The sequence below is a fragment of the Solanum pennellii genome, chromosome 1, assembly GCF_001406875.1.
Source record: "Solanum pennellii chromosome 1, SPENNV200".
NCBI classification, from domain to species: Eukaryota; Viridiplantae; Streptophyta; class Magnoliopsida; order Solanales; family Solanaceae; genus Solanum; species Solanum pennellii.
Genome location: NC_028637.1, coordinates 31,203,343 through 31,220,779, shown reverse-complemented (window position 1 = coordinate 31,220,779; position 17,437 = coordinate 31,203,343). Strand labels below are relative to the sequence as shown.

Genomic DNA, 17,437 nt, shown 5'->3' with positions numbered 1-17,437 from the left:
TAACATTAACCCACTAACTTTATAATTAAAGCAGGAATAGTCCAAAACGCCCCTTAAATTAGTAAGCAGAAATCCGACCCAGCCTGGGATTACGCAGCCTGTGACGGGCCGTCATGCCTGCGACGGTCCGTCCTGCTGCTCCGTCACAGAGTTCAGAGACTAGATTTTTACCAAGAGTCTCTGATGGCCCGTCACGCCTGTGACGGCCCGTCACGCATGTGACGGTCCGTCCTGCCATTCCGTTACGAAGTTCAGAGAGTCGATTTCAGTACCCAAATTTCAGAATTCTAAGTGTTTTGGAACGAGAACCCCTCGACGGTCCGTCGTGCCCATGACGGTCCGTCGTGGGATCCATCGTCTCAGCCAGTTTTTCCAGAAATAAAATCTGCTGCTCAAAACGACTAAACAGGTCGTTACACTAAAAAAATTATATTTCTGATGCAAAAGGAAATTTCCTCTAGTGAAAAATATATTGTATTGTCTTTTTATTATGTTCCATGAACTTAGTACTCGAGGTAGGTTTTACGTGAAATTTGATGCGCCTCTAATATTTGAAGTTCTTTATTTCTTTATAATCCAATTATTAGCTTCTCGCCCTGATCCAAAAATTAAGAGAATTGACCCCAACTAGCTTAGAATTGACACGTAGTTGTTGTTTATATCAAAAAAAATTTGACAAATGCCTTTATGAAAACTTCCACATAATGCCTCATAATGCATTTTTATATTAGTATGATCAATATACGGCTATCTTAGATATTCACTTAACTTTTTCTTAGTTTAGTGTTGGATTATATAGCATTGGGTATTTAGTGGGTGTGCAGGAGTTATTATTGTCTAAATATCTAGTGCAAAGAGTCATTTGGCTTGTACCACAATGATCCATAGCTTATGTAAAAATATAGGATATAAAAGAAAATTTACAACCTTTTTTTCTATACTTAAGTATTTGGGCGATCTATTAAATGTTGAGACATTTAATACTAGAATTTTAGTATTTTGAATGAGTATGATTTGCGTACGTTGACCGCAATGATATTGAAACCCAATTTAAAATTTTCTTAAGCTACAGAGAGTGTTGAGCTCGTTCCGGAGTATGTTCCCACTAATGGTGACTTTCCAAATTGTTACACTTTTCTTGTGGATGTGATTCATCTCATAGAGTTCCACAAAATTTTGGTTTCTATAAATGCCCCCTACTTCTTTGCTTGTCAGCGTGTAGACTCGATAAACTCGAATACGAGACTTGAAGTACCCTTAAAAATAGAGTTTCAGTCTTTGCGGTTAGTGGATTCAGATTTACATTTGATTTGTAAGAGAGAAGATGAAGGGTAAATTGGGTCACACTAAGTGTACCAATTTATTTTCAATTTTTTTTCCCAAATACAAAAAATATATTGCAATCAAATAGTAATAAAAAAGAATAATTTTGTTCATAAAGATTGTGAGTACAAATATTGTTATTACTTGTTTCCTCTCTCTTAAGATTTCTCCATGATTCAAGGGTTGTTAGTGTCACTGAAACTAAGGATGATGTGGACCTCCTTAGTATTTATTTGATCTCCATGAAATTATTTTATTGATCTTGTTAAAAAATTTGGTTGCCAAGAAGAGTGCACCCACATCATCATCACTTTAGGAATATTTCATGAGTATATGAAATTTTATAAATGCCTATTCAAAGAAATATATTACACTATATATAAGTAGTCTCTAAGAACCTTAAATAAAATGGGACTCATATTGTAGAGTCCCACATAATTTTGATATCTCAAATGTCGAATTCTTAAATAAATTGGACTCATCTTGTCTCGTGAAACTCTTTTTGGTAGTTCTCTTAACTGTCTTGTTGGATATAGTTCTATTGTTTGGCTTACTATTCCAGAAGAGGTCTTATGCTTATAAATGTTGTATCTAATACAAGCCAATATCAACAAAGATCTCACTCTAGCAAGGTACTCAATAACACCTCTAAGCATATTTGGGAAAGTAGTTTCAGTCTCCCATCCAAATGTGGACAGGAGATCCAATTTCTCATATACCTCGACAGTACAACATATATGCCTTTGTAGATCTAGCGCGAGGCATGAACAATGTGCTCAAGCCTTTACTTCAGATTGAGCAGAGCATTCATTATTTGAAAAAGTAGAGCGCAAATAAATAATTAGTCTTGGAATCAGTCTCGAATATTTGAAATAGAGATGTGTTGTAACAACACAATCTAGCACTACATCTCAAAGAAATTTCAAGTGCTAATAGCATCGTAGAATCTCATGTACAATGTAAGATCCGTGAGATAGTGCTTTAATAAACTATGAAGGGTCGTGAAACTTGTAATGTTGCAGTGCTTTCCAAGTGTCGTACATTTACTAGCTTCTTAGCATTCACGATGAAGTGACTTTGCATAGGTGCATAAATAAAATCAATGTCCCCCCCCCCCAATCCCTTTCATTAATGATAAACCTGCTACTCTATTCGCCCAAGCTGAGGTAGGCACCTATTAGTGCCTCAACTCCTGTGGGGAAGTAGAAACATTATCATTTCTGAAATGGTTTGCATTGCATATTGATTTAGCTGATGAACCTATGCCCTGTGAATTATAAGAAGAGAGTTAATGTCTGGTACTTTGAATTCTTGCTACTTAAAGGTTCCATGATCCTTCAGTGCTTGTTGAAGCTCTAACTCAAGGATCATACATGCTACATGAGATTTCACGATGATATCAACACTAGGAATTCTTTGAGATGTAGTGCTAGATTATGTTGTTACAACACTTTTTTATTTCAAATATTTTAATTGACTCCATGAATAATTATTGATTTGAGGTTTGCTTCTGTAAACAATGATTGAGATGCTCAATGTGCAGTTAATACATTTTTAACATAAGACCTCTTGTAGAACCGTTGGTTACACCTCAAATAAAACACTAACAAATAAGAGAGTTAAGTGAACTATAGTCCTAGAAAGGTTGTTTAAAATAGAAATCAGTTTCTTCATGAGACAGAGACTCGACATTTGTAGACATTCAAATTGTGTGGGACTCTAAAAGATGAGTCCAACTTCAGTTAGAATTCTTGAAGATTAATCCTAGATCACATTATATAAAGGGTACTATCTTCCTTAGAGAGGGATCTCAAAAATTTCATAAAATCATGGAACATTTACAAAAAGATCAAGATGTGGGCGGACTATTCATGACAACAAAATACTTCATGAAATTCAACAAAATCCTCTTTACATGAAGATTAAATAAAATTCATTTTAGATGCAAATTATCCAACATAAAAATCAAGAAAGGGACAAAATTTAACTTAAAAAAGTTGTTAATTAATAAAATATATGTTTCTTTATACATAAAATTTATTGCAAATAAATTCTCTCCTAGAACCCTAAATAAAATTTAGATTTTATTTTGTGGTTTAATAAGTTGGATCCGAGGTGAAGAATTGGTCAAAATCCATTCAACGTTGTAAAAGGATTGAATATTAATTGAATTGTTCACTCAATAGTCAAATAGATTGTTTGATGAAATTAATTAACCAGACGAGAGTAAAGATAGATCGAGTGTCTATCTCATACCTTCTAAATAGTATTTAACTCAAAAAAGTTTGGAGATACACAAAATTTGATGAAGTTTAACTTAATATAATTAGATTGACCTCAATTAGTACAATTAACATTGTTCATTCATATAAGTAGTCACAATAAAGATGTCACATTTCATTTAATTATGAGAACTATCTCTGTGGATGGAGGTGATCCATCATGTGGATATAATAATGGTGTGTTGCTTCTATATATGTGCATGTTTCCCATCTTTAATATTATTATCTTGTAAAAACTAAGATAGTTTTGACATGCGAAGAGAAGATGTGTAGATGACGTATCGATCAGGAGGTGAGGGAGGTTGGCTATAGAGGGTGAAAAAAAAGACAGAGGTAGATGGAAGAAGTATTGGAGAGAGGTGATAAAAAAGAATTTAATGCAACTTCATATTACCGAGGATATGACTTCATATAGAAAACTATGGAGGATATATATTAGGATATCAGGTTAAAAGGTGGTGTATGGATATCTTGCTTACAATGGTTGGTGTTTGTCATTGTATATATGCCATTGTTTATTCTTATTTTAAATAATCTATCCCAGTAAATTGTTCATTGATTATCGTATTACAATGTTGTTGTCTCTCCACCCTTTCGATAGATTTTGCATCGTTTCCTTGTTACTTACTATTTTTTGTTACTTGAGACAAGAGTCTTTAAGAAATAATTTTCTACCTTTACAAGATAATGGCAAGATGTACGTATATTCAATTCTTGTGATATTCCATTTTTTATATTTCACTAATTACTAAATTATTTTTATAATATGACAATCCGGTACACTATTCGAATTGAACAAAGTCAAAAGCAAGAGTCTATTGTAAGTCGTATTTTTATTTAATATTTATATCGAAAAGTATTTTCACAGATAAATTCGTGATTAATCCCAGTCCACAAGACCTAATTGACAACCTTTGTATTGCCATTTGCCACTTTGTAGCCATTTTTCTCTTAGGATTCAAATTCTCCCAGAAAAAAAGATCTAAAAAATTTGATGTTTTTTTGAATAAATCAGCAAAATTTAAGGATAGAAAATGGGTTTATTGCAGAAGATCTTTCGAAGATAGGAGGTATTGCTACCGTATCACTGCTTCATTCCGTCATCCCAACTCATTGGTTGCCATTTTCCATTGTAAATCGTGCTAAAAAATGGTCTCTTTCAAGAACCTTTTTCGTCAGTTAGTAGTCTCCTCCTCTGTTTTAATTGTATAATGTTTTTTTGGAGTACATATCTTTGCAGAAAATGAGCTGAAAATTCGTAATGGCTGTTTGATTATGTTATTGAAACTGAGTTTTTTGTTGATGGAAGTGATTTATTTACCAATTAGCATGCTCCCTTTGATTAATCTGCTAGTAAGGAAGAAGAAATTGGGAATTTTTTAGAAATGGGTGAATTTTGATTATGTGGTAGGAATCGAATGTTGTGTTGTGAGCTGAGGGTCTATTGGAAACGCCTTGTTAGGGGTAACATTGCGTACAAACAATCCTCTTTAGACCCTCTTATACTCAACTGTACATTAATATGTTTTTACTACTAAAAATGATATTGAGCAAGACATCATTAGCATAAGTGATGGTGTTGTTCAAAAAATTGATCATATATCTTGAAAAATAGTGATGTTCAAAAGTTGATCATAAATCTTGACAAATTGCCTTACATAAACTTAAGGTGATCGTCAAAATTTTGTCCACAAAAATATGGATGTATCGCCAGTTCGCCACACTATTTTCAGCATCAACGAAAATATCATATTGATTGATTTGTCTCTCGATATATTTGAAATATTTTTGAAGGAAGTGGAATTGATACTCCCTACTCCGTCCAGTTATACTTTGTAGTTTTACAAAAAAATCAAATCATTCTTTTGCTATTTAACTAAAACTATGATCTTGAAAACTCAATGATATAGTAATATGTATGTAGAACTTTTCAAGACCATTTCAATGGAATGTTTTTCTTTACTAATCATGAATAGCTTGGTTCTACGGGTTGAAATGTCTCTTTTCAAAAGGGTTAAACACGGTGAAGTTTAGCATTTTAGCTAAGTAACTTTGTGATGAATTAACCAGTTATGGGAAAACGAGTGATGAACTTGTAGAAGTGGTAGCTATGAGAAAGAAAGAAGTGAAGGACACTAGGATAGCTAATTGAAATGCTAGTTTATCTATTAATATTTTCTTAGTTCATCTTAAAGGTTGGCTAACATTTCTTTTTCTTGACATTTCAAGTAAGGTTGTAACTTAAAGAACTCTTAATTACCATTCCCATATTCCATTATGCTAATCTAGGAATTCTTCCTTTTTGCTCCCATTCTTTGTCATCAATTATTGAAATGTTTTTATATATTTTGTTATCACAATACGTTGTTCGTATATTTATGAGGAAGCATCTCAACTATATTTCTTTTCACTTTTCAATATTTATTGTTATACCGATATTGTGAAATTACTATGACCATACAAAAAAGTAAATTCTTTGAAATTTACTTCATGTCCATTAAAGACTCATTGTCCTTAACTTGCAATACAATTTTCTTACTTAAATAGTCTTGCTTATAGAAAGTAAGATACGCCACTGAAGATGGAAATATAGCTAAGTTAAGAATTCTTCATATTTCCTTTAACTAATGATGAAAGAGAATGTGGACCATTTCTTTACTATATTTGATATTCTTACACTTCCTAAATTACCCGGAAAACCCTTACTTTAAAGATTTTTTTTGGGGCCATATAGACCATTTAATTAATTATCAAAAAATGAAAATAAAGTTTTGGCCCAAGCCGAACCTAATCTGATTAGGGTAAAGCCCACTTTTATTAACCCTAACTATAAAATCTATTCTTACTGTGTTGCCTCTTTGCTCACGGCTGAATATTACTCTTCTCGATTCTTGTGGGTTGTACCAGCTCTATATTCAAACGTTCTCATATCACTTCTTCTCATACAAGTTGTATCAGTAAACCAAGGTAACAACTCCTATCTTTTCCCTTCCTTTATTCATTACTGATGAAGTCGATTCGAAGTAATTTTGATACCTTTAAAGATTAATAAAACAAGCATGGAAGGTTTAAAATACACTAAAATGAAAATTAAGCAAGAGGTGACTACATATTAAATAATTTATAGGCTAGCCTTTTCTTCGTGTTAGCTCAAGGTTATTATTGTAACTAGCTTAGGTTTGTTTATCTACTATTATAAATTGCAGAAACTAGGATTTTTTAGGGGTTGGTTTTTGAATGCACATTTATGTTTATGATACGTTGTGACCTTGGGAAACCCTTACATCTGTTCAGTTTAACCCTCTTGATTATTTGGGTAAGTCTTCGCTTTTATGAATTAAATTTCTTTCACCTTTAGATTTTACGCTAGTAATTAATTGCGTTTTAGTTGACAGATCATCCTTTTTCTCATCTAAATCTCCTCGTCTTTCTTTCTATTTCTTAATAGTATATTTTGTTTCCTTTATTGTTCTTGCAACTACAATTATCTCTCCCTCTTTCTTTCTGTTTCTAAATCATATGTCTTATTCGCTTGATCGTATTACTAGGTAAGTCTATCCTTAAAGGTATAAATAGAAGAAATCACCTAGATTTTTTCCACTGGTGAAAATTGTACTTGATACCTCATGGTTCTCAACTTACTTCCTTGTTGACAAGGTAATGCTTTGATTGTATGCTAAAAAAATATATTTTGGATGCAGAAGGAATTTTTCCTCTAGTGAACAATATATTGAATGACCTTTTTATTATGTTCTATGAACCCTACTATTCTAGGTAGGTATTGAGTACATTTTGGTGCACCTCAAAAATATGAAGCTCTTTGTGTCTTCAGAATCTAATTATTAGGTTATCAAAGTGTGAGGATCGGAAGTATAACTTATACATGTCACATATATATCCATTCCTTCACGCCCTGATCCAAAAAACCAAAAAAATTGACCCCAACTAGCTTAAAATTGACATGTAATTGTTGTTTATATAAATTTTTGTTTGACAAATGCCTTTACCATAACACATCCTTTTATACTAGTATGACCAATATACTGTTAACTCTGATATTCACTTAAATTTTGCTTACTCTGATAAGGAGTACTTAGCATTGGGTGTTATAGGGATGTTAAGGATTTTTTGTTGTCCATATACCTAATGGAAAGTGGAATTTGTCTTGGACCTTAGTGATCCATATCTTATGCAAAAATATATGAAATACGAAGAAACTTGTTAGCATTGTGTGTTGCAGGAGTTAGTATTGTCTAGATAATAATGCAAAGTGTGGTTAGCTTGGAACGCAATGATCCATAGTGTCATGTACCACCACATCCTTGTTCAAATTCGGTATCAGGACAAGGGAGAAAATCTAGATTTGTGAATAGGTTAGTAAAATACTTTAGAACTTCCTTGATATATTCAAGACGGCTTTAGAATTCCCTAAAACATTTAGAGAATTCTAGAATAGAACTGTTAGTGTAAATATTGTAAGGAATTTCAAAGTAGATAATATTTACACTTAGGCCTTTAGGAGGTAATATAAATAAAGGGCCTCTCATTGAAAAAATGTTCGGACCAAGAGAAAAACATTCGACAAAGTAATACAAAGCCTTTTTTGAAAGCTTTTCAAGTTTCTCTAAGTCTTTATTGCATTCTCTTAGCAGTCTTAGATTCAAAAGTCCTACTTTAGCTTAACAGATCGTGAAATATTGTAAGTTGTCAAGTGTTGCATGAAACATTAGTTATACTCTAAGTCTCCCACAATGTGGTATCATATAAAAGGTTTGAAGTAAGGGAATGACCAATGAAGGAGATGTAAACGTTGCTAGCACCACAACAATCAAGATGGATGGTGGAAGTAAGATCTGAAAGGGAAATAAGCACCACAAGAGTAGTAAGGAAATGTTGTTCGACCCTACACACAGCAAGGCACTAACATGTTACCCACATTTTACCATTGAAGCAAGTGACGATGAGTATGGTGATGAGGCTATTCACGCCACCATCAGAGAGAATTGGTCACAAGGGTTCAAATGCAGAGGTAGACCGTAGAGATATTTTGCCGGCATTTGGATGAGGTTGATGAAAAGTTCAAGACTCAAATGCACATCAACCTTAGGAAAAAAACATCATCTGCAAGGAGTTGGAGGGACGAAAGCATGCCGAGTTCGAGATGAAGGAGGCCATCACTTTCTTGGAGTGTCGGCTCATTGATGCGCTAAGTACGATTGCAGCTACGAGATTCGAGAATAAAGCACTTAATGAGGGCGTGTAAGATGAAGGATTGACATCATCCGGCCGAGATAGGGAAGCCAAGGTCGAGGGTCCCAAGTCATATATGTTCAAAGGCATTCGTGACGCCCAAGAAGCGGAGAACTTCTTGTGGCACTTGGAGAATTACTTCAAGTGTAGTTTGGTAAAGAGTGACAAAAACAAGATCAACATTGTCGTGTTGTATCTTCAAGGCTTGTCAGAGTGAACACATTATAAACTCAAAGATGATACTTGAAGTACCCATAGATGGAGTTTCAATTTTTGAAGTTTGTGGCTTTATATTTGAATTTTATTTTCAACAGAGGAGATGCCGAGTAAATTAGGTCACACTAGAAATGCATGTTAGTTGCACAATTTTTTTCCAAATAGAAAAAAATTATTGCAATCACTGAATAAATAAAAAAGAATGAGTTTATTCATAAAAATTGTGAGTACATATATGTTTATCCCTATATTCCCCTCTCATAAGATTACTCCACAATTCAAATGATATTAGTGTCACTCAAACTAGGATGATGTGGACCTTCTTAGGATTTATTTGATCTTTGTGAAAGGATTCTACCGACCTTGTTAAAGTATTTGGTTATCAAGAAGAGTGCGCCCATATCTTGATAACTTCATGAATATATGAAATTTTAGAGATGCATATTCAAAGAAATATATGCACTTTATATAAGTGTTATATAAGTGTGAGCTAGAGTTTGGGGTTAGTAGTCACAAAAAACCCTAAAAGAAATTGGATTCATCTTGTAGAGTCCCACAAAATTTTGATGTGTCAAATGTCCAGTTTTTGTCCCATGAATTTTTATGGGATGAATAGTTCACTTAATAGTCTTGCTGGATATAGTTTTATTAATTGAGGTCTAATCAACTATTCCAGAAGAGGTCTTATGCTTAGAAATGTGGTATCTTTGTCGAAGCAAGTATTAACAAGGATCTATCTCTAGCAAGGGACTAAAAATCATCTCCAAGCACCTTTGGGAAAGTAGTTCAACTCTCCTATCTAAACGTGGACACAAGATCTAATTTCTCAAAATCGTTAAAAGTACAACATAGACTTTGTAGATCTACTGAGGCATGAAGAATGTGCTCATGCAGGCTAGCCTTAACTGCAGATTGAGCATAACATTCATTATTTACAAAAGTTGAGTGCAAATAAGTAACTAGTCTTGGAATAAGTCTCGAATATGTGTTGTAACAACGTAATATAGCACTACATATCCAAGAAATCCAAGTGCTAATAGCTTGTTTGTATCTAAGGTATCATGTAAGATCCGTGAGTTAGAGCTTTACCAAACAACGAAGAGTCACAAAACTTGTAAAGTAGCAGTGATTTCCAAGTACCGTATATTGACTAGCTTCTCAACATTCACGAGGAAGTTCTTTAGGATAGGTACATCTATAAAATCAATGTTCATCCAGATCCATATCAATAAGTGATAAAGTTGCTACTTCCGCGCCTGAGCTGAGGTAGGTACCTATTAGTGCCTCACCACATTAGCTACTACCTTACTTATAATCTCCTAGTTTACCCGATTATACATTCCTACAGAAGGCAAACTCTTTGAAAAAGTTTTGAACTTGAGAATTACCCCTATGAATGAACCCCATTTTAAGATTTAATTGTTCATTATGGATAAATCTCAAAATTTTACGAGCACATCCAAGCTTGAACAATGCAACAAGCCAAATTATTTTATTTTTCATAATGCTGAAAGACCCTCATGATAATTTTCATAAGTCTTAAACAAGTGTATACTGATAGCATATATTGGAGAAAAGACTCTCCAAGTTACCTAAGTGATTCCAAATGAAACTTCTGCATGCATTTCTTTGTTGTCAACACTTTCAAAACCTTAGCAGTTGGCATAAATTTTTTAGTTTGCCTATAAAGTCCAAAGGTTCTAGCAGACATATATTAATTGGCGAAAGATTCTTGGCCTAGAGAATCTTATGAATCTAAGGTATACACGTATGAGAGTGAATCTGTTCGGGTGAAATATAATAGATTCACTGCCATACGTGTATACCTTAGAATTCATAATATTATCAAGGTTTGGAATCTCTCCTAATACCTACCTGTCATGCTACAACCTTAAGATTTTATATGGGAAGCAGTCATGCAGAATAAACTTGAACTGCAAGCAAAAACTTTGTATCCCAATTGCTATTGTTTTGGATGTAATGACAACAAAAAAATGCCTGTAGAAGTTACATTTGGAATAACTTGGGAAACTTGGAGACTCTATTCTCAAATTTGATGTTAGTATACAATTATTTATGACTTATGAAGTCATCACGAGGGTTTTCTCAAAATTAAGAAAAATAAAATCATTTCCAATGTTACACTGTGCAAGTTTGGATGTGCTCGTAAAATATCAAAATTCATCTATAATGAACCATTCAATCTTAAAATGTGAATCATTCCTTATGATAATTCTCGAGTTCACTACTTTTGTTAAGAGTTCCTATTGCCTACATTAAAAATGTATAGTAGGCTAAGACAAACGATTAGAAATAGTAAGAAGTAGTTGATGTGGTTGAGGCACTAATAGGTTCCTACCTCAACTCGTGTGGGGAAGTAGCGGCTTTACCATTTATGAAATGACTTTTGTTGCATAGTAATTTTGTCGATACACCTATGACAAGACACTTCCCTGTGAATGTTGAGAAACAAGATAATATGTATGGTACTTTAAATCCCTGCTACATTACAAGTTCCATGATCCTTCACTGCTTGTTGAGGCTCTAACTCAAGGATCATACAAGCCACCTGAGAATCTACGATTATATCAACACGAGGAATTCTTGGAGAATGCTACATTATGTTGTTACAACATATATCTATTTAAATTATTCAAACTGACTCGATGACTAATTATTGATTTGATTTATGCTTCTATTAACAATGAATGATATGCTCAACCAGCAGAAAAAGGTTGGCAAGCACAAGCACCTTCTTCTTCATGCCTTGCAAAATTTGCAAAGACTGTACTATTAAGGATTGTTGAAAATCGGATCTTGTGTCTACGATCGTATGGGAGGCTGAAACTGTTGCCAATCTGTGTTATAAAATAAAAAATTTATGATATTAATAAATTATTCATAAACACGAAGTAACTGAAATTTATAGAACCACAAAGAGAGATGAACAAAACTTTAATTAAAAAAAAGGTAAAATTTGTAACAAACGTACCAGAATCTTAAAAACCATTTAAATCGGAAAAACATCAGTGTCCCGTTATGGAAATTATTCCCCTCTAGTATCCGAGGTTTGATTTGGAATATAACCTCCTAGGGTAAAATGATCTTAATCAGCATAGTGTAGATACCAAAAACTCTAATGTTAGTGAACCAATCCACAAAAGGAAAGTACACGAAAAAAAATGTGTGAAGAAGAAGAAGAAGAAGATCATAAAATTCGTAAGGAAATTTCTGAATAATGAGTGGTATTTATAGGCAAGAAGAATAGGTCCCGAAAGGTTGCAACCCTTTCAGAATTCACACGACCATTAATGAATGTTTGTAACCTTTCAAATTGTACTGAATGATCCTGAAAGTTGCAACCTTTTAGAACTCTAATGGCGGAAAATTTAAATATAATGGGAAAGTTCAAATAAAATGGGTCGCGTACGGATCCGAGTTAGGTAGGGATATTTTACAAAGAAGTTTAAACATTTCGACGAATTTTCAACTTCTGTTATCAACTAATTAATTAAAAACATTTTTGGTCATTTAATTAATGAATTAAAGTAAACTTTGCCCAAAAAATAATCTCTCGATCATTGCCGAAGCCAAAGCCCAAGCCGAAGCTGAGACGAGCGAGCGACAACGACGACGCCGCGAGGGGGGTCCCTCTTTCCAACCCTTTTAACAATTAATAGGAGTGTTTCTGTATTTAAACTCTCCTATTTTACTTTTCACCACCGATGACGGACAAGCCGTTTAATTAAAGCATAAGAGGACTCTTCCAATTCCTAACTCTTCAAGTTCTCAACATTTCAAATTCCTCTCTTTCCCTCTATTTCCTAAAAATTCTTGCTACATACCCAACAATCCACCACATTGATGGGGAATGGTTATAACATCTGAATGCACGGACAATTGTGTACTTTATAGTGAAGAATTAATTGTATCTGGATAAGTAGGTTTCCCCTTGGACTTTGCGTAGTAAATATATGTCGGATATACTCGGTCAATCGATAGATGTGATATCTTTGAACCGTCGAGCTTTGGTGTATACCTAGACAACCATATGTCACACAATTAACCCTTTACTATTTATGGTTCTTACGGTTGTGTTCATTTCAGCCATGAACAACTCCTGGTTTCATGAGTGTATAGAGAATAGGATTTTGACATAAAATTCTCTTTGACGCGGCTTCCACTTCACACTCACATAGGTGATTTCTAGCCGTGTCATCTCGTAGATATACTATTTGGTCAAATCTACCAAACTTAAAAATCATTTAAAACTTTAAGTTTTATTACCTCATTAACAAGCCTTACAGTCTTAAGCTTGTTCCTGAACATTGTCTTAATCATGAGAATGGATTAAGTTAATTGACAATGTCGAACCGTCAGCCAAAACTTTGTTTTTCTCCATGAATCCAGATCTTGGGATCTCTAGTCTTCCCGATAGAGTTACCTTCATGCTGACTTGTCCTAAGCCGTAAGCCCATTCCCTTAGATGATCTTTTAACTGCCTCTCTCATAAGGACTTTCGTTAGTAGATCTGACACATAATATCTTGACTTTACATAGTTAATTGTGATAATTCCACTAGAGAGCAGTGGTCATACATGTCCTACCTATTGTTGCTTGACTATCGCAATGTATGCAAATAGGTCCAACAGGTTTGGGCGAGAATGGAATATCCTCTAGGAAATTCGGAGCCATTCAGTTTCTTCATTAGCCTTATACAAAGCAATGAATTCAGGTTCCATTGTGGAGCGAGCAATACATGTCTGTTTGGACGATTTCAAAGAGGCTGCTCCTCCACCATGTATGAAAACATAACAACTCGTTGATTTTAAATTATTTGACAAGGTGATCCAATTTTCATCACTATATCCTTCAATCACATTAGGATATATATTATAATGCAAACCATAATGTTGTGTGTATTTTAGATAACCCAACACACTTTTTATTTCCATCTAGTGAGTTTGAATAAGATTACTAGTTAACCGACTATGTTTACTAATAGCACATGCTATATCTGGTCGCGTAATATTCATAATATACATAAAACTTCTCAAAACTCTGGCATATTCCAATTGAGAGTCCTTCATTCTTTTTAAATGTACAGCTTAAATCAATTGGAGTTTTGACAACATTGAAATTCAAGTACTTGAACTTATCCAATACTTTTTCAATATAATAAGTTTGAGATAATGCTATTCCCTAGGGAGTTTTTATAATCCTAACCTCTAAGATCAAATCAGCAACTCCTAAGCACTTCATATCGAACTTACTGGACAAAATTCACTTAGTAGCATTTATATTGTCAATGTCATTACTCATTATTAACATATCATCAACATACAAACAAACAATGACTTCATGATTCATAACATTTTTAATGTAAACACATTTATCACATTCGTTAATCTTTAATCCATTTGCCAACATTGTTTGGTCAAATTTAGCATGTCATTGGTTGGAAAGTTATTTCACAAGTCTACACACTTTCTTTTCATTACCAGGAACTATAAACCCTTCAGGTTGTTCATTGTAAATTTATTCCTCCAACTCTCCACTGAAGAAGGTTGTCTTTACATCCATTTGGCGGATTTTGAGATCATGCACTGCTGCTAGTGCTATGAACATCCTAATTGATGTTATCCTTGTTACTGGAGAGTATGTGTGAAAGTAGTCTAGACCGTCCTTTTGTCTGTACCCTTTGACTACTAGTCTAGCCTAATATTTGTCAATAGTCCCATCACATTTCATTTTCCTTTTAAAGATCCACTTTGATCCTAAAGGTTTATTTCCTAGAGGAAGATCAGTCAATTCCCAAATGTGATTGCTTAAAATTGATTTGATATCACTATTAACTGCTTCTTTCCAATAAGTTGACTCAGACGAAGTTATAACTGCTTTAAATGTTTGAGGCTCATTTTTAAGCTATAGTGCTACCAAATCTGGTCCGAAATAAGCAGATTTTTGTTGGCGAGTACTACGCCTAGGTTCCTCACTAGTTAGAATATTTTCCGTTGATTCTTCTCGTGGTCGTTTAGGTCTTTCACTTGTTGACTCACTTTCTTTTTTTATACGGATAAATGTTTTCAAATAACTCTGCATTATTTGATTTAATTATCGTATTAATATCGATCTCAAGATTATCAGATTTGTGAACTAAAAACCGACAGGCTTTATTGTTCACAACATACCCCATAAAGACACAATCTAGTGTTTTGGGTCAAATTTTAACCCTCTTCGGTAATGGAACCTCTACCTTGGATAAACACCCCCACACATTGAAATATTTTATGTTGGATTTCCTTCCTTTCCACAACTCATATGGAATTGATTGTATTTTTCGATGGGGCTCTATTGAGTATTTTATTACCTGTAAGGATGGCTTCCCCCTAAAGGTTTTGCGGTGAACAAGAATTCATCATTAAAGCATTCATCATTTCCTTTAATGTTCTATTCTTCCAGTCTGCCAAACCATTTGACTGTGGTGTATAATGTGCAGTAGTTTGATGAATAATACGATATTCAAAATATATCTCTTCAAAAAGATATTCATATTCTCCAACCCTGTCACTCCAAGTCATTTTTATCTTTAGATTCAATAGGTTCTCCACTTCATTTTTGTATTGCTTAAATGCATCAATTGTTTCATCCTTAGTATTAAGCAAATATACATAACAAAATTGAGTACAGTCATCAATAAAAGTTATAAAACACTTTTTCCCACCACGAGATGGTGTTGACTTCATATTGCACATATTTGTGTGAATTAAGTCTAATGTTTTAAAATTTCATTCAACAGACTTATAAGGATGTTTAACAAACTTACTTTCCACACAAATTTCGCATTTCAATTTATCACATTTAAAATCAGGCAATACTTCTATATTAACCAATTTTCGCAAGGCTTTGTAATTTACATGTCCCAAACGGGCATGCCATAAATCATTTAACTAGAATAACTAAATAGAAGTAGAATTTTTATTAGTACTGTCAACAACAATTAAATTCAGTTTGAAAAGACCCTCATTGAGGTAGCCCTTTCCTCTGAACATTTAATTCTTACATGTTAAAACTTTATTACTTATTAGGACACACTTAAACCTATTCTTAACGAGTAGTGCAACATAAACTAAATTCTTTCTAATAAAAGGGACATGCAGAACGTTGTTCAAAGTCAACACCTTGCCGGATGTCATTTTCAATATTTCTTTCCCAGTTCCTACAATCCTTGTTGTTACTCTGTTTCCCATGAAAAAAAAATCTTCATTGTACTCAGCAGGAGTGTACATTGCAAAGGCTTCTTTCGTAGAGCAAATATGTCTAGTGGCACCTGAGTCGAGAAACCACTCCTTGTCATTTCAAACTAAGTTACACTCCGAGGTCATTGCAAACAAGTCATCTGCATCTTCCATTTTCTCCATGATGTTTGCTTGACTTTTTCCTTTGCCTTTAAACTCTCCTATTTTTCTTTCCACCACCGATAGGGACAAATGCGTTTCATTGAATCATAAGAGGACTTTTCAATGTCCAAATTTTAAAGTTCTCAAATTTTCAAATTCCTCTCTTTCCCTCTTTTTCCCATCTTCTGGCTACAAACCCAACAAAAACTACTTCCAAAATGTGTTTGGAGATATTATTGGGTTCGTTGTTTGTGCGATCTTTGTTGATTCTAGATCCAAAACTCGACATTCGTAGACATCAAATTTGTGTGGGACTCTACTAGATGAGTCAAATTTAAATTAGGCCTTCCTGAAAACTACTACTAGCTTACACTATATAAAGGGTAATATATCCCTTAGAGAGGGATCTTGAAAATTTCATAAATTCATGAAATACTTACAAAGATATCAAGATATGGGTGGACTCTTCTTTATAACCAAATACTTAAAAAAAAGATCCATAGAAACCTATTTACATTGGTATCAAATCAAATTCATTTAAGGTGGAAATTATCCGTTAGAAGAATCAAGAGAGGGATTGTACCCAAACTATTAATTAATAAAATAATCTTGTTTCATCATATTTATTTTGTGGTCGGAGTTTATTTTCCATAAATAAGATTATTGCAAACAAATTTTATCTCCTTTAACCAAACAAATATTTAGAATTTCTTTTGGGGTTTGATTAGTTCAATCAGAGTTGATTAATTGGTATAATTCGTTAGAAATTAAAGAAAAAAAATGAATATTCGCTGATCAAATCATTCATTCTGTAGTCTGATAGATCTTTTGTAGAAATTAATTAATCAGACGAAAAGAAAGATAGATCAAGTTCATTTGGGGTCATGTCTTACCTTCTATGTAGTATTTATCTCCCCAAATCTTTGATATGCACACACAAGAAGCTACCTTATGTTTAAAAATGTA

At 33.6% G+C, this 17,437-nt stretch overlaps 1 pseudogene; it reads left to right on the top strand.

The window, feature by feature from the left end:
* Positions 1-11,741, top strand: part of LOC107019600 — a 54,087-nt pseudogene extending 42,346 nt beyond the window's left edge.
* The last annotated feature ends 5,696 nt before the right edge of the window (positions 11,742-17,437 follow it).